General features: G+C 32.7%; 1 long non-coding RNA gene across 1 annotated transcript in view; it reads left to right on the forward strand.

Moving 5' to 3' along the window:
• Nucleotides 1-2,427, forward strand: part of LOC132918233 (uncharacterized) — a 71,966-nt gene extending 69,539 nt beyond the window's left edge. Inside the window, exon 5 of the long non-coding RNA XR_009660423.1 lies at nucleotides 2,145-2,427. This is a non-coding gene — a long non-coding RNA (uncharacterized LOC132918233). The remainder of the gene's footprint in view (nucleotides 1-2,144) is intronic.
• The last annotated feature ends 17,473 nt before the right edge of the window (nucleotides 2,428-19,900 follow it).

The raw sequence follows: 19,900 nt of genomic DNA on the forward strand, positions 1-19,900 counted from the left end.
ATACTCACACAAACTATCCGCAAATCCCATCACGAACAGCTCTAATTACCGCCGTGCCGTGAAAAAAGTTTTTAACGCGACGACCAAACAACACACTATATATACAAAGTGGGTTTTATCAAAGTCCGTTAATTAATTAGCGGCGAAAGTGGCTGACGGGCAGCGTCGGCGGCAGAGGGTTGCAGCGCGAAGAGCTGTGCGAGTGTATACATTATATAATAATATATACCTAAAGAGTGGATAGAACGAGGCTTTTCCTCGCTTTTTCTACACGTCTGTCCGGTCGACGTACAAACCAACGCACACACATACACGCACGCACTCGTGTATAATATATATTACGTATATTGATATGACAACGTGTAATATATGTATAAATATTTATAATATTATTATACCGAGCGCGTATATACACGCCAAGTATAAGGTTTGCCCGCAGAAACCTTACGCGAACGAGCTTGGTCTCTCATCCCTTCGCCCCGCCAACCCATTTCTGAAACTCTCGTCGCCGCACCGTCACGACTATCGCGAGTATAACGCTTATAATTCAAATTTGCGTTTACGTGCGGCGGCGTTTTACGTGAGTATATATATATATATATATATATATATATGCGGGTATACCTACCCGTCGCCGACCCGCGTAGTCGTCTTAAGTTCGCGCGCGTGTGACGCGATCAAGGGGAAATTATGATAATAGATTCGGTAAACAAGAACAAATCCACTCGGCGCACGCGTCTTTACCGTGCGTGGGCGAGGAGACGGAGGCACCCGAGCCGGGCGGAGGACGCGAGGGGCCGACAGGGTATAATCCCTTGGTCATTAGACGGGTGTATCGGCGGATGACGGCGGCGTTTTAAGTTGCCCGGGGCCCAGCGCCAACGACATTCGCCCTGACATAACCGTCACTTTATATGCTAATTCGTCATTAATCCGCAATCTAAAGCGGTGGAAGGGTAGTTTCGTCCTCCGCACCCCGGCCGGCCGACCAGCCAGCCAGCCAGCCGGCCCGAAGTCCTTTGCAGTGCACCGCTCGTCTGCCGTTCTTCCATATATAAATTGTATACATAATATATATATATATATATATATATATTGTATTGTGTGTACAAGAGAGATTCTTCTCGAAACCCGCAACGCGGCGAAACACAAAACGCCCGCGAGATAATATAACGGTACAACGCGATGTTGTCGTCATCGTATAATATCGAATTAGTCCATCTCACGTGCTCGTCAACAACGTCATAGCGTATGCATAAACGTATTAATAATATGTATATGTTATAAGCAGGACCAGGATATTCGAATCCTAAAATAAACCATAAAAATTATTTTTTATAAAAACTGCAATAACTTTCTTAAAAAACGACCGACTCTTTTCGGTAGGTTGCGTGCCTAATGGTAGTAAACGACGGTTTAAATTTTGACTTTTTTAATACCTCTCTTTATCTTAACTAAACTAAAATAATACAACGATAAAATATCTAACTTAAACACGCACTATAAAATAAATACCGAATCCCGTATGATAAATAATATATGTATACCTATATACGATTTCTACAATTAATTCTATAAAATATACTCATCATTATCATGGTATAAGTTAGTTTTTCTAGAATTTTTCTAAAAACTTTAAGTGCTTCAAAAGATCCACAAAGTTCTCATATATTAATAATAGCTGAATAAACCGAAGTTTATTGTAAACTATTATTAATACTTACTTATTAAATTTGACTATATAGTTTTCAGATTTTGATGATAAAATATACCTACAAATACAAGAGTACAACAACTATAAACCCGAAAAATTATATTTATTATGCTTGGAAAGAATTTTCAAGCTTAATATAATAATACAGTTTATATTAAAAAAAAATTATTCATCTAATAATAAAAAGTTGTGTATGTAAAATAGTTATACAACTGTTAAAATATTTATCAAATATATTTATATTACCTGCCTGCAATTTAAATATTTTAAGAAAGTAGATTAATTTTAACATTTTTTTGTACGTAAAATACTGGTCAAAGTGAACTATAATTATAAATTATCTTATATTAAACAATTGATATATTATAAATGTCTGTATAATTAAATTTAATTATATTTTAATAACATGATTGGTGTGTTTTATTTTCAGCTGAAGTTTACAACACAAGCAACTATAGTAGTTCTTAACGGCAAATTGGGCTGAATGCAAGCACTGCAAACGGATCGTGTGCGAAATCCAAAAACCAACTACAAGTCATAACGTCTCAATGCTAATAGCGTATCATCCGCGACTGCTTTCGAAGTATGATTCTTCGAAAATCATGTTTATTTATTAGAAAAAACTCGATTACGATATTGGATCTTTTTGGTTATCTTAATTTCGATATAATAATAATTTAAAACATATTAAAATGAACGTTTTTATAGTGACAGAGGCTGTTTGGTATACTGTGTCGGCACGACAACAAACGCGACGAAACTCCATGTACATAATATTCCGTTGTATAGGTAGCGCTCGACCGATGGGTGTTGACCAGCCATTTTGCCAGAACGTGACCGTCCGGCAGCTGCAATGACCCCGGAAGTGCTCGTCCAACCCTCATAATGCCGTTCTCCACAGTCGGTACTTCGTACAATATAATAATATAATAAATCGCCGCGTGCGGTGGGGTCGTCGGTGTTTTCATTGACCCTTGTAGTCATATGTGTGAGAGGTGGGGGTTGCGCGCGCCACGAGGGACCGACCCCTGCAACTATACGGTCGCTGACCAAAACACGTTGTCCCCGTTTGACCCTTTGCCCGTGGATTTCCGTCAATAAACAAAAAGGAAACCAGTCCTTCACCCACCATTCCCCACACACCCTACCATATCATCCCCATCGTTACCGGTCTATTACTCGCGTACCTACGAGTAGCATTCGCATTATACGGCAGTTAGGGTTCCCCCGTATAGACATGTGCCGATAATATTAACGCGCTTTCCACGTCGATTTACCGAGTGAAAAGGATCAGCTATTAAAAAAATTACAAATCGATTCGATTTGAATGTTATATAGCTGTTCACGGGCACCGACATTTGTAACCGATGGCCGGCTGGTTAGCCGACTAATATACATGTATAGTGTATGCTATATATTTTGAGTTAAATAGTTGCCGTAAAAACCATCGAACAGGATCGACAACAAAAACCGTGTATATGCGGTTCGGGAGTGTCGTTAAAATATGACGACGATGAGTACGTAGAGCGGTGAACTCAAACAGTTATAGTAGTAACCGTTCGTTATGTCTTACCTCTATAACTATAATATTACTTAGGTATTTTCACTCTCGTTCAGATATAATATAATATTACATGGACGTTACTACATCAATTTATTTTATCGTCAGAGTAGTTTTACTAAAACGTCATAAAGTGTTCACCATGATATGTTTTTATAAATACTGGTATTTTCATAAATAATACTGCATGTTATATTATTTTTATAAACGATTGAAACAGAGATATAATTTATGCAACAACTTCAAGTCGGACTATATAACATAACAATTAACAGTGATTCGCATTTTAAGTGGAATACGATGCTAAATAATAATATGTAATAACATTTAACATTTTTTTTTCTTTTTAATACTATATTAAGTAACATGTAGGTAAATAATAAAATAAATATTGAAAATTGTGTACGAATATACGATTACAAAGTACTACACTACCATAAAATTATATTTCAATAATATACTACTTTTCTAATAACTCCATGTCACGGTTACTTCAACGAAAACACTAATTTAAATCTAAAAAAAGTACTTTTCTTAACTTTATAGCTACGTGTTTAGTGAAATTGATTAATTTAACATTTTGTATTTAAAGTAATAATTAATTACTGTTCTACAAATTAGTAAATTGCATCGCAATTACATAATATAGCATATGAATTTCCCGGTTTCGTATTTAATATATATTGAAATTGAACATTATTAGGATTAAAGTATAACGTGGTCGAGGATGACTAGTTAAATATAGAACATTCAAGGATGAAATTAGTATCTTTTGAACATTCTATAACCGTAGCTGCAGGAGAGTATTTAGGATTTTAATATACAAATAAGTATAAATTAGTCCAATAATATTGTCAATACATAAAAGTTCATTATTACTTACGAACACAGTTTACCAAAATGTAAGGCTATCTCGGAGTTCAGGTGAGCGTAATGTAATCGCGGAGAACCGCCGATCTCCTACATATTGTTATTTGGCCGTAGCCATACAATAATAAGAGTGAGACAAAGCCGGAGGGACTTAATATCTAGTCAGCATATTATACACGATATGTTTATAAGGTATATAATATATAATATATGTATATATAATATGTAGCTATTGTACATATTATGTTTATAAAATACAAGTAATGATGTAACAAAAGGATATCAGGTGGAAATAAAGAGATTATAATAATAGTGTTATGGTGCAGGAATCGAGTCCTGCGTAAAGCTCTCCGTAATTACGAAATTGAGTGGCGACCAAAAATGAGCTGATTGCACACTATTTATACATACACAAATAAACGAATTTTGGCATCCAGATCGCGAATGTATAATAATAGTTGAACAGAGCAGCTTCTTCGCGTTATATTATATTATATTATTATGGTCTCTATATTGTCCATGCGATGATCCCTTTGGGTATTCCCAGAATGGGGGGCAATTTTGATAACCGGATGCCCGTGTTGACATAGTGATTGAATCCTCCTATACATTCCGTTCGTCATGCGTCCCCCTGCCATAGGTCCTGTGTAGATCTGCCGTTACACACACGTACACAAACACACGCACATAAGGATGTGTATAGGTATCCACGTGTAAACAACATCCCACCCCTGTGTTTGTTCGTGGCTCTCCAGAAATTACGAAACCAGAAAGTCAAACAGTAATACGCGAGGGTACAATATATATATTATATACACCCGTACAATTTACAATAAATGATATACATGTACAACACAATCTCTGTATGATCCAGCAGCTATAAATAAAACGAGATTTAAGCAAAAGAATTAATGATTTTTAGAATTATGTAATACAGCAAAAAATGAAGCGTTTTCATCATTGCAAAAAAAAAATATGTATTAATAACAAAATATACATTAAATGATTAGAATTGATTTTTTAATTTATAATGATATTACATTAAATAAAGCATATTAGTTCATTTAATTATTACAAACAATATATTATAATAACAAGCATGCATAATATGACTAAGTATGTACTCCTGTATACTTGGATCAATGACATTTTGGCTATGATTCACTGTTTTATGTGTAACCCATGTCTATAATGCGATGTATACCCTCAACTGGCCTGTGCTTAGCAGTATATCCCTAGTTGTCTGTATAATTCAATTTATCTTAGTACTATATACTAATATAATAATACCTACGTATAATCGGGACATAATAATATAAGTATAAGTAGGAAAATTGAAAATGTTTTTTACCATGTTTACCGATTGGCTATTAAAGTACATACCTATAAAGTATAATTATTTATTTTAAATTTTAGAATTATCGACAGTGGTAGATCGTTTATTTTGGTATGTGTATACCACACATACGCGCGCGACCACACAACCATATAATATATATATATAAATAAGTATTTCCAGTAGTCCGGATTTTTGGATAATTCAATGCTATGGTAGTATGGTCCCATGATATGATGTACCAAATAAATAATATTACTTTGTATGAGTATATTGAAAGTAACTGGCGATTAAGCACGAAAAGTTTGAATATGATCTACGTGACGAGACAGAGACGATGCTGGATGAGGATATTACCTATTATGGCGAAATATTTCGTAGACAATTTAACGCGCGTGCGGTTATAATATGTTATTTGATAGTTATAAATAGTGTGAATTTACAGCACGACAAAGTGGATACGTAAGAACGAGCTAGTGATACATTTTGATCGTCGAACTTTGCATTCTTCAGATTACTTCAACGTCTATCTAGTTCGAAAAAACCTATCCATGACGTAACAAATACAATGCAATACTATATGTTATATACTTAAGTCTATAGAATGTTTGATACTTACCAGATTTCTATTATCGAATCAATCCCAATCGCTTGTACATAGTATTTAATATTTATATTTTAGGATAGATTTTGTATAAAGATATGTGTGCGATAAAAACTAATTATTTTTACATATCTGTAAAATACAAACTGCAGAGATACAACTGGTATCAATTGAGAATTAGACGAATATTTCAGCGATTCCAAACTATGCACCACAGTGTATTTATACATGAGCATCGTAGCACCTACTAGTATATTATAGACTAAAAATCTTGTATTTGTTAAACGATAGTCCAAATCTGGAAAAATTTGTAAAAAAAAGAGTTGATCAGTTATCAAGAGTGTCATAGAAAAAATCTCAGTTCAAAAAGGAGACGTCGTAAGCCGAGAAGTTTGAAAACCACAGATAATAAGTGAATACTACAAAATTATTGTGTAGGTAATCTGTTGGGAAAAAATTATAAAATTTGATGGATCACACACCGTACTATTGAAGTTAAAGGGTTTATCACTTGTTACAAAAATGCAGCTAATTAACTATATTTAATTGTACACGTTAAAGTTGTTTAATAGACACAAAAAAAAAATAAAACTATCGAAACAAATAAAGGGCTGCAAGAGTACACTAAATTCGGATGGCAGAGTTACAACAGTTATTCTGCACCAATCACACTGAATGTCACAAACAACAGATTATATTAATATATTATGCATTATAATATCATAAATTATTTGCAAGTTTCTTATTGTATTATATCTACCTATATTAATCTTTGTTTTAACTATCGTTTATATATAACAATAATACGAGGATGCATATTTTCGTGTTTATAAGTGCAGTCACGTAAAGTTGAAAGTACTAATAAGAAATAACTAATTTAATTTTTTTATTTACATCAGGGTTAGTGCATTATGCTCACCCTATTCCCTTACACGCTACCTACATTTAACGCATACCTACAACTGTTATATTACGATTGTTATTCGGTTACACACATATATATATATATAATTACAAATTATTATAATATTATATAGGTCATTCGAAATCAAAGCGATATTACCATTTCAATTATTATTATAATATAATTACTATTATTATTCTAACATTAGAAGTCAATTAACTTAACGATTCGAGTCAGTTAAATTAAACCGTTCTTTAAAACGTCATAAAATTATTTTATATTTGATTAAACAATACAATTGTAAAGTATATCAATCTTATTTGATTAATGAACGTATACATTTGTCATGTAAATCAAAACGCTGTAAAATAATATGGTGTAGTTACTGTGCTCGACCTCATAGCAAAATAAGAATCCCGTTGATATAATTGGAAATTTCAAAACATAATATTATACATTACGAGTTGTAACGCACGTTGTGACTATTGCGAGTTGCGAGTGCAACGCACAACTACATTTGTTATGGCTCGTGAGTCGTGAACAATAAAGTATAAGCCATTGAAGCAGAATCAGGAAGAATCAAGATTCGAGACAGTATACTATACAGGTATACAGATTTTATCTGAGGTAATATTCTTTTTAATTTCCAGTGAAAATACAGACTTTTGCGAAGATTGAGTTTTTAAAAATTGGATTTTTAATCTTGTTATCTAATTAGTAATTACAATATCAACCAAATTGTGAATATAATCCGTAAGAAACGGACGACAAATAAATGTTATTATATCGTTTTAATAGAGTTTTCAATAAATAAAATCACGATATAAAAAAATTTTAAAATTAATTTTTTATACGCATGATACCTTTTTGCGTTTTTTATAACGAAAAACCCATAATATGAATTATGACTATAATAGTGTTGTCTTAAATAATTCGTTTTTTACTTATTATTATACTATTATAACAATATAAATAGGTATTCGTCTTATTGATTTGAGCAGATATCATTAAACGTTTTTTTATTTTAATTTATACCCAAAATAACTTTTTTTACGATACGATAAAAGCGTTTTAAACATTGAAAATATTTAAACGGAATTTTGTGTAAGTTACGATGCCAATGATGTTTTGCTCTATTTATTTTTATCGATCAAGACATAGTATTTCGACCACATCCACATCAAGCCACAAATCTGAAATCCATTAAAGTATAAATTAAAATTGACTATAAATAATACTACAATGTTTGCATATTCTCCCCCCCCACCAAGGTAATAACTTATAAGTTTTTTACTAATTATAAACGAAATTGAATGCAATATTTATAATGTAACTTTTTCTTACGGACAAGAATAAATTCACATTCATCGATTATTATTTATTACGGTGGTCATAAGTATTTTTTTTTCGTATATAATAATATACTTAATCAACTTAAGCTGCTAAGACCATTTTTTAGTTTAAATATATGTATTTTTATATAAAAATATAAAAGTCTAAATACAATAATTTAAAATTGTTCAATAGATATAACTGTATACTATAATATGTAAAATGGAGTAGATTATGATTATTATAATTAATTATTACATTTGGTTTTCTCCAGTCTAGTTTCTAAAACGTTTGCAGTGTGCTAAATTTAAAATAAAAAGTGTTTTGAGCATCATTACGATATATATAATAATAATATTTTATAGTATTATACGAGACAACTATACTGTTTAAACTGCATTACTGCTATAATCGACAAATGATGTACTATGGTGTTTTCCGACTGGTCATCGACTTACGGTGCTTTATGAATTTATGATACGTTTTATTCACTCGTAATTTTACTTAATAATATAATTATTATTGTTAATAACTATTACACGCTTAAATATTACCGAGTTGAAATCATAAGTAAGTTATTGCACGTGAAAATTAATAAACTAAATTGCGTTATAAAATCATAACAATAGTATTTTGACGAAGCACGTGTAGTGGATTTCACGCAAATCGGATATAAACGAAAAGAAATAAAACGATATAATATGTAAATAAATAAAAAATATGTGCAGCAAAGTCTATCCTTTTGAATCAAACCGACATATGCATTTGGTGCACGGACAAGTATAACTACAATTTAAATTTAAAATAAACTGGAGCCGATTTACAATATATTAGTATTATTGTAGTATTAATATTGTATATAAAAATAAATAAATAACACTCGATGTAATATTAGTATATTGCCCGTTTTGAGGACTAGTAGCGAAGAGGTGGAGATTTTTTTTTTAAATTCTAACTGTCAAATTACACCTATTCATCGTTTTTATTACAGTTACACGTTAGTGCAATTAATTCTAAATCTGAAAAAATATGTATTAATTATTGCGTAATGCGTTTATAGAATTTAGTTGTCAAAATCAAGTTTTGGTACAAAAAAAAAAAAAAAAAATACATTAGAAACATTAAAATGTCCAACCATAATATGAACATATGGGTATGGTGCGTTCGTTTTATTAAAATCTTGTAAAAATTACGTCAGATGTATTGGTGGTGCCATTCGATGTTCATCGAAACCTTATGGAATTGCTTTTCAACAAACCAAACTCAGCTATGTACTTTTAAATCATTGTAGACGTGCGGTTAGGTATTTATATATATTATATACATGTCATTATGTTTATAATTTAAAAAAAGCTTTTCCCAACCTATGAGTCGTTTGTAAGTATACACAATACATATACTTGAATGTATATATGAATGCATATAATATATATGGCACCATATATACTTCGGTATGTATAGTGTACAATGTGCATATATGTATTATATATATATATACAAAGAACGAACTGCACGCGGTGTGGGGGTGGTGTGCGAGTGGAATGAGACAAAGAGAAATAAACATGGCCGCCGGACGCTAACGATCCCTTAGGGTGTCTGTGGTCACCATAAATACGACCGGCCGACGCCCGCCCGCCCGCTCGCTCGCCACCGCCACATTCGAGTACACCCCGCGCGAACTGCAAAGTTTCGGGTCCGAGCGGGGGTGGGCGAGCGGACTTTGCTGCTACCGGCATCGCGTGCATATACATTATACACGCAAAACTATATATATATATACACGAGTATATATCACGGTTGCGAGTGCGGAGCGTTTGCGTCCGGCTCTCGGCTGCGGCCATTTTTAATTATCTTTTACTTTCATTTTCGCTCCCGCACGCCGTATAATACGCGTCTCGTTGTTCGCCGCCACCCTGCAGCATCATCATCGTCCGCAGCGCGACCACCCTCCACCCCCGACATCGTATACATGTATGTATGAATAAAATATATGATGTGTGTTGTCTGTGTGTGTGTGCAAGCGATCTACAGCCAAGTCTGCAGGGTTTTGGAATTTGTTGCGTATAACGAGGACGATGTTGTGCATCTAGAAATCGAATTTTAAAATTTCCAATTTTATTTAAAAAAGGACTCACACGAAGATATTTTGTCGGCTTGAAAAAAACGTAAATTTTTTTTATTAAATGCTTACCATAGGTCGTTTAAGATTAAATATTTATTATAATTTAATATAATATTATATAATTTTAGACTCTTGTTAGGTATACATATATTTTATAAAAATCACCAAAATTAACGCGTAAAAAATATGGGAGGTTATTCGTTTAACTGAGTTTAAGACAGAGAAAATGCACTGGCGTTATTTAAATCGCACGGGCAACGCCGCACAGGTTATAATATAGTATATAATTCAAAACTTAAGGCCTAAAACGGACGACCCTTATGCAACTCTAAGGTTTTCAATCGGTTTTGATAAAATATTCGTCAATAGATTTAGCAATAAAATCCGTAGTCACATATACTACTTTTTACTTTTCAACAAATACATTCTAAATACGATCTATTCTTTTATTGAGGTACTTATATATACATCGCCTTTGATTACAGAAAATAAAATTACGATCGGACATCATTTTATACCTGTATTTTATGATTGATCAAAACTCCAAATAACAGCTTTAAAAATATGTGCAGTTTAAGGAACCTAAATCCGTTGGCATTTAATTTGTTCCGTCCAGAAATCCTCTAAAAAGGTATAGTAGTATGCACTATACTAGCGCTTTCGTCCCCACTTACAACGCGAGTCACTCGTGTATTTGTGTGTATGGCAGCATAAACGCTGAGGGTCTTCGCAGCTCATACATTCCTACGTTGGTGTAGGCAGGCGGGCAAAAGTATGCGAGGGTAGTGTAGTACGTATATAATAACATGGAAAATATGCGAGGAGATCGCTTCGGTTTCGCAGGATATGTCTCTCGCTTGGTCCGATTGTTATGCTTGTACACTACATAAACTATATTCATATATATATTATCCTTTCGGTTTTGTGGCGAGGACGACGGGAAACACTTTTTCATCACTTCCCGGGCAAAAGTGCAGTTTCTACATTTTATACAATACAATACACACACACACACATATATATATATATATGAGACGAGAGTGTATGTGCGTGTGGTGTGCAGACGACGACGGGCCCGTTGAAAAATGAACACAGCCCGAAACCGATTAATCAAACGACGACGAGGGTGCGGGACCCCCAAACATCGCCGTCACCCCACCGCTGCGACCAGAAATCGTTTAAACACTATACGATCGTTTATTCCGGATACAGTACGTATATTTCTATAAATATTGTAAATATTATACATATATATATATATTTATTCAGTCGATATTATGTACATAAATAATATGGTGTACGAGTGTGTGTACATCTACCTATAATATCGAACAATAAATTACAACCGTATCCCGTTGTACTGTTTCGTAATATTTTTTACAAACAGATTGTTATTTGTTTCATAATATAGTTTATCGTATGTTTAAATAAATAATGATTAAACTGACCCTCGTTGAGTCAACAACATTCGGGAGTATTCCGACTACGTTCAATGTGCAACGAGCTTAACGATGTGTACTAAGGGATAATATCAAGCAAGAAAGTCTTATTGTTGTTACAGCAAAGAAAATTCAAATACAAGTTCATTGTCTATAGGTGAAAATAATATTTAAAAAAAAAATAAGGACTACTCCACTACTATAAAAATGCCTGACAAAGTATTAACACATCTTTAAAAAATGTATTATACTATATAATAATAGCTACTTATATCGACGGTCGTACCGTTAAATATTAAGTTAGTATATCCAGGAGGATAACCCATTTCAGAAACCTCATTAAAAACGTTTTAAAATAAATCATGAGTTAAAATATTTTCATTAAGCACAAATTCATATGTTGTAGTGATGAGATTTGGTCAAAAATAATAGATAATGCAATAATTATCATCAGTAATTGGTAACCTGTAAAAAATAATTTTAAAATATAGTAAAATAACTGTTGTAATTTTCTAATAAATATTATTATATTGTATTATATATATATATATATATATATATTAAAAAGTACTGCACGGGTCTCATATTTTACTATAATAAACCAAATATTTATGACACTACAGACGTTAAAGTTGAAACGATTTATCGTCGAGCTAAAAAGGCATAAACTTTAGTATGACTACCCACCTTTATAGTTAAGTATTTATCACTAATAAGTAATAAGTAATAAGTAAAGTTACTCTACATACCTTTATGTACATGGTAATATACTTTGTATTCCAAAATGTTCTCACTTAACTCTAATTCATTTCCTGTTGTTCGTGAATTATATTCCCATAAACTTTTCAAAAGTAGTTCAGTTCAGTGACGAATTTATTTAATCTGTTTATATCAGTTAAATGTTTAGATTATGTCGAATTACTCATTACAATCTGATATTGGTTGCAAAATTCTGCACTCGACAACAATATTTGTCATTTTAAATATTGATTATTAATAATTTTAAATCAGTATATAAACGTCATGATATATTTTCTTCTAATTACTGCTATCATTATAATATAATTCAGTGCAAGTATAATTGACAGTTTAATATACTAGGTATTTTTATATTAATGATATTCTTACGATTATCCTTTATGTTAAATTTTGTAGGATTGATTATCAATATTTTTGATTATCTTTAATATAAATATATTTCATATTTCAATTTTTTATTTATATGTCGACATCAACGTTATTTTCGTACATTGAGCATTATTGTTAAATATTATAATTCTAGATATTATTATTTATAATATTAAGTAATAATCTTTTTTTAAATATTTATATTGAAAAATAATGTACTGAGTACAATGTATTATTTTTAAGTACTATAAGAATAAAATCATATTTTGTTTTTAATAATAATTGTAATTTGTATATAATATTTATGCACTCGTTTAGTTGAAACATATCCGAAATGATTTTTCAAAAGATATCATTTTACGCATCGTTTACGGTTTATACTGTAATAAGGTCAATTCAAGAATATTAAACCATGTAGTTTAGCTGATACAAAAGGTCAGGTAATGTTTTTAGAGGGTGTTTAAAATCACCCTCATCGCTTATATTTTATGGTCTTCATACATCTATTACGATCCTATTATTACAATTTTGAACAACGTGACTTTTGATGACTGCAGTAAAGTAAAATTACATATTTATAAAATAATTTTTTGGCTATTGCTGTTGTATTATCCAGTTGTATAAAAGAACTTTCATAGTATAAGTTTTTACCATAGTTATTCTAAAAACGCTTTAAATAAAATGACTGTTAAATTATATTAAATTTTAATTTGACCAGCAAATATGCAGCGTTTAATAATAAGCATTAAATATTTATTTATTATGATGTTGTTTTGACTTTTGTTTATGTATTTTCATGTATATTTTATTTTTTTTTTAAGAAAATGCGATGTCATTAATTGAAAAACCTAACCATTAAGTACATAACGATAGCGATATTATTGGATGACATAATTTGACAAGTTGTATATTGTTTTTGCTTGCATTCATTTTAATAATTATTTTTATCAAACCCTTAAATTAAAAATAAAAACGCTTAATCGCCAAAATTGAACTGAACGTTTTTATATTTTTCTTCTCGACCTTGGTTTTCGGGTTAAAAATACGTTATCTGTGATCGATATATTTTGCATATTTTATATTAACAATTAAAATTAAATATCACCTATTGTTCTGACATTTTATCATGTGTGACAAAGTACGAAATATTTTAACGGCGTGTCGTCATAACACAAAGGTCGAGAAACTCCGCAATAATCCATATGGTATAATATATAGTAGATCCATACCATTTTCATCGGAATTGCGAGTGTTATCGTGTATGTAAGACCGCCGACGTCATCGCCCGACAGTTACACGCGTGTGGGACGAGATTAGGATTATCCGTGGTGTACGGCCCGAGGACATAGCATCACACGTGTGAGCATTTTATGTATACACATCATATTGGTAAGTACAACGCTTAGACTGAGAGAGTGGTTTTACTTGTTCGGTTCCGCGAAATTCTGCTTTTATACGGTCACACGACACGATCATCGCCTCGACTTATATTTTTCGACCCTCGAAACGACACACGCATTATATATTAGATAGTGTACGTAATACGTATTATAGCCGGTATACATTATACGAGGTGGCCTTGTATCTCCTCAAAGTCAACACTACATGCCGACATAGCGTTCAGACACGACGGACCGCAATGCGCTATTGTATTCACTGTACACTCAAGTTTGTATCTACTTTGGCGTATATGGTATTGGTCGCCGCAGTTACGCGATTTTAATTCGACGAAAGCTCGATTTATTTTAACAAAGCGATCTCTCAACGTGTAAATATAATTAAATAAAAACAAGCTTTGCGAATTATATACGGAATTTTCAGATGTGTGAAACAAACTTGTGGAAAAATCATTTATCAAATTGTTTTAGTAAAATATATGGAACGACACACGAATTTAAAATTTTCGATTTAAGTTTTAATTATTACAGTTTTCTGCAAAAAAAGTTATATTATACATTATATTGTGTTGTTTTGTGTGTGTGTGTGTAAAATACATATTAAACGATCGGCTGTCTACTGTAAACGATAACGTTTTTACAAAGGGCTTTAATAATATTATCAAAAAAATCGCAGTGATTTAACAAAGGAAGATCTTTTACTAAAAATTTCCCACTTAACTTTTTATCAATTTCCTATAGACAAAAGTTAATTGTACACTAAATAAATATATTACATTATATATGTATAATTTAAAAGCGGCCAAAGACGGAGAATATGCTAAATTGTCTTTGTTTGCTAGCAAATACTGATAAATGTACTCCAACGAAACTCCAAATTTAAACTCTCGGAATGTCGAGAAAAAAAACAACTAAAGTTGTACGGGGAAAAAACAATATTTGCATACAAAAATGGTCCACGTTACATCAAACAAGTTATTCAGGTCAATATAACAACGTCCTTATTCTCGAGTTATTATAATGGTTTACTGTTATTATTTACATTAAAAACCTATACCAGGAACCGGAAATTTACCACCAACAACTTTTATATAATATATCTGTATATATATCGGGTTTATTATATAATCAATAAAAATAATAATTGTATTATTAATTACGACAATAATAAAATAATTATTATTCCGTGTTTATATTTGTTTTTTCACGACACGTTATTATACCGTATTATATAGTTATGATTGTAATACAACATTGTAACGTCATAAATACAAATCAAAGTAAGAAAGAATAAATATAAAAAAACATTTATAGATTTTAAAGTGCTGTCGGTAAAAAATAAAGAAAAAACCATGACTTATAAACTTTTAACGTCGACACTTCTCAGAGAACAGTCCGTTTTCTCATCTATATAGTATATATACATACAATATTCGATTTTAAGTTTTAACGAGATAACATGCACTTCCCCCATACTTCGTCACCTGCGACATTATTACAACATCCGTCTCAACAGTTTCTCTCGTCCAATACATACCAAGAACCCTCAGTTTGTTTGCAGACATCCCTCAAAAGGTGGATATTTTTATTTATATTGAATTTAGGGCTTTCGTCACGTTGATATTTTAACACTTAGTTTTTAAAATGAATAATGTAATGATTAGGGCTGTAAATGCAATGGACTTAAAATCTTAATTTTATTAGTAATAAATTAGTAATATTTAAAAAAAAATGTTGGAAATAACGTTGTGATAGGAGTGGATCCCGGATATTTATTAGCGGGGAGGGGGGTCTTTTGTATTTTAAACGTCATGTTATATAACTATAATTTATTAAGCCTGTTGAACTACGTAGCTTGTCGCATATTAATTAACATTGAAAATAAATAACATTTCAATCAACAATTTGAAAAAAAAATAAAAATAACTTTTGGTACATTGAAATAAAATTAATACTATTTAAGATACTAAATTTAAAATATTATACATTTCTAAATAATTAAAAATTATTAAAATACATAAGTAGGTACCTGTATAAATATGCAGATCAAAAATTATAAGGTAAAATATAATATTGTTTTTAAAAACCTGTCAATAACTTTATTGTTACTATAAAGTTTATAACAATGTTTGGAAGTATATAAAAAATAAAATGCGGGCAATTACGACAAGAGCTGCAATAATGCGTCCCGTCACGTCTATGCGATTAGTAATTACTAACTTATACATAAAATATACACAATAAATACAATATTATACACATATAAATAACAGTAAAAATTCAATTATATAATTTTTATTATTGTTTGAAGTAAATGCAATAATAATAAATTATATTAAATATTTTGGGAAAATTTGGGTTCATCACTCCATTGGCATATCTCTCATATCCGCTCCTGCGTTTTAATGATTATAGTATTATATCATAATATATCAAACTATGACTGAATCACGGCACGATGTGTAAGAAAAAAATAAAAATCAATTTTCAGACTTTTTATTATGTATTTAAATACTTAAACATTGTGAAACATTACATTTAAAAATACAAAATACTACACTCCGAATTACAATTCAACGTTAAACACTGTAATGGAATTTTGTCTGTTGACTTTGTTTCCAATGAATTTAAACCTTATTATAATATACAATTGTCGTATCATAATAATAATTTGCATACCAAAATAAAATGAAATACCCAGCTTGACGGATACGCCAGTCCCGGCCGGAGAGCTCTCTCGGACAAATAAGTAAGCGTTTAAGGATTAAAAGTAGATATTTGAAATATCTATTAAATCGACGTGTTAGTGTCTGCGTTTAATAAAATTACCTATTTAAAATACGTTTCGAAATTCGTAATTTTTTTATCTTTCATATCGATTTATCTTCGGTTATAGGGCAGCGGTTTGACGATTGTAAAATGGAAAAGTTTAAAGCCGTCGGCGACCCGTCCGTTCGTGAAAACGAAAGCCGTTTCGCGTATACAAAACCGTACGTGGCCGCCGCCTCGCCCTCCGGCTGCTCACGTCCGCATACGACCAGGCGAGAGTTTTCCGCGGCACGCCTCGAATGGGCCATAAAACCTATTTCGCCGGTACGTCGCGGGGAAAATAATCATACTGTCGCGGTGTTCCGTATATTATTATGCGCGTGTACGCATCGCGAGACGCGAAACGCGCACTCGGCCGGACGAAGGCGTGTGCAGAGGAATGGCGTGTATAGTGGTTTGCTTTAAAATTTTAATCTCGTCCTGTGCCGCCGCCGCCGCGAAACGGACTCCATGAAAAAGGCGCCGAGGGCTGCTGCTGCTGCTTCTGCTGCTGCAGGTGGTGGTTTTCGAGAGATGTAGTCTGCAGCAGTAAAGGGGTGGAAGGGTCAGGAGGGGACGGGCGAGGATTTAATTTACAGGCTACCGCGGCCACGGGACCTTTCGTTCGGGGACGGAGCCGGGCGCACGATATAGGAACCGAAAAACCACAATTCCTCGCGGACAGACGCACTGGGAATATTTATATACCTATACCTCCCATACCATATACACAGCCGTGTGTGCGGTGGGCGGCGGCGGCGGCGGCGGACAGACCACCACTACTGTTTACGACTTTCTGTCCGCCGGATAAGTCTCGGCCATTTGTTACACCGCGGTGCGTATCCGGCGCATCTCCCACGGGGAATCAAGGTGGAGGTTGTATTTGTTCGCGTTTCTATATTTTTTCTTTCTTTTTCTCGCCCCCCCTTTCTTCTAGCCGCCGTCTTCTTCTTCATCTTCACCTACTCTTAGTTTTTGTCTTCCGTCGGTTCGCTTTTATTTCTATTCCGTCCTCCCCGCAGCGTGCGATGAAAATAACACACGCATATACGTATTATAGTAGGTACGTATATATACATATATATAGAATCGTATTTTCGTACTCGCTATAATATATTATTATATAGATAGGTGTATGTATATATATATATATATAGCTATTACCTATATATGGAGAACCGATATTCTCCAAACCATTTGTCTTGCGATCCACTGCCGCCACCTGCCTATCGCTCTTCGCAGTGGTATAAGTCGTCCGCGCTATATATATTATATATTGTATATTATGTAGCTCGTTTCCCCCCCCCTCCTCCTCCTCCCACGCTTCCTATGAGTATATTATTGTCATACATGCGCCGCCCGATCGAAAACGAAATCAAAAAAAATACACACACACACACACATCATCATCTATACACATATATTATGTATATATACATAATGTACAAGTATAAGCGCACATAAAAAATGTAACCCGCGATTATTAGGGCGTTTTGTCTGTGTCGCCGGCGAATCGGTCGCGCACTTGTCTCGAACTCGCGAGCGCGGAATTCCGCCACCCCCCTCCCCCGTTCAACCATCGATTACACATAGAAATATATATATATATATATCTTCGTTCGTTGGCGTGTATATAATATACCTACCTACATATATATGTAGGTATATATATATATATGTATATTGTATAATATATATAATATAACGCGGCGACGAGGAAATGCACACGCACCGTATCTCTGCGCAACAATAATACGCGTATATAATGTGTCGTACACAATATACGGTACGTATGAATAGCATATTTTTCATGTGCTCTGGTTTTGCTGCTCGACGTTTGCAAAAGACGGTTCGTGGGTGCGGCGGGGTGGGTGAACGATACGTTTGTGCGGAGTGAATGATGCGAAAATTCGAACGAAACTCGCCGAGGCATCAGAGCGCGCTAACAAATGTTTCGGGTTTCGCGTACGCTTTCCGATTTCGAGTATATCGATCAGCGACCGGATGTGTATAATAATAATAATATATCCATATAAGTATGTGTGTAGGTAGTGTACACAGGTAAATTCAATGTCACGCATGCGTGTTATATATTATGACGATTTTCATTTTATTTGTTTCACCACCGCGGTACATAATAATATGGTCGGACGATTATTTCCGTCGAGCTACGTGCACGATGTATTATAAATTATAGATTTATTAAAAAATTGGTTTTACGAGGTCGTACATTATTTAAAGCGGCATTTTTTTTTTATCAATTATTACATATGATATGTATTAATTATTTATTAAAATTTATAAGTATATGTTATTATACATAGATATACATGTAGCTATTAAAAAGTAGGTAATTGAATTTGAAAACGTCATTGTGTGTATAGAATATGATGGTTTCACACTTTAAAGTTGCGTGTACCCACCCCCACTACATCTATATGGGAACCCGTGTATACTCTAATATTATAAATATGTATCGTTAATGGCTTTTTCTACATTCGTCATTCTTCCAAAGCTTCAATAAACCATCATTTTATAGATAAACACTGAATATTTTTAATTTGATCTCAATCACTATACACTAAGTATATCCGTTATACGTGATATAGTTAATTATGTATATCTTATTGGATTTGGCCGGTGTTTTAATTTAAAATATTTGATCAAAAGAAAAAAACAAAAGAT

The sequence above is a fragment of the Rhopalosiphum padi genome, chromosome 1, assembly GCF_020882245.1.
Source record: "Rhopalosiphum padi isolate XX-2018 chromosome 1, ASM2088224v1, whole genome shotgun sequence".
NCBI lineage: Eukaryota > Metazoa > Arthropoda > Insecta > Hemiptera > Aphididae > Rhopalosiphum > Rhopalosiphum padi.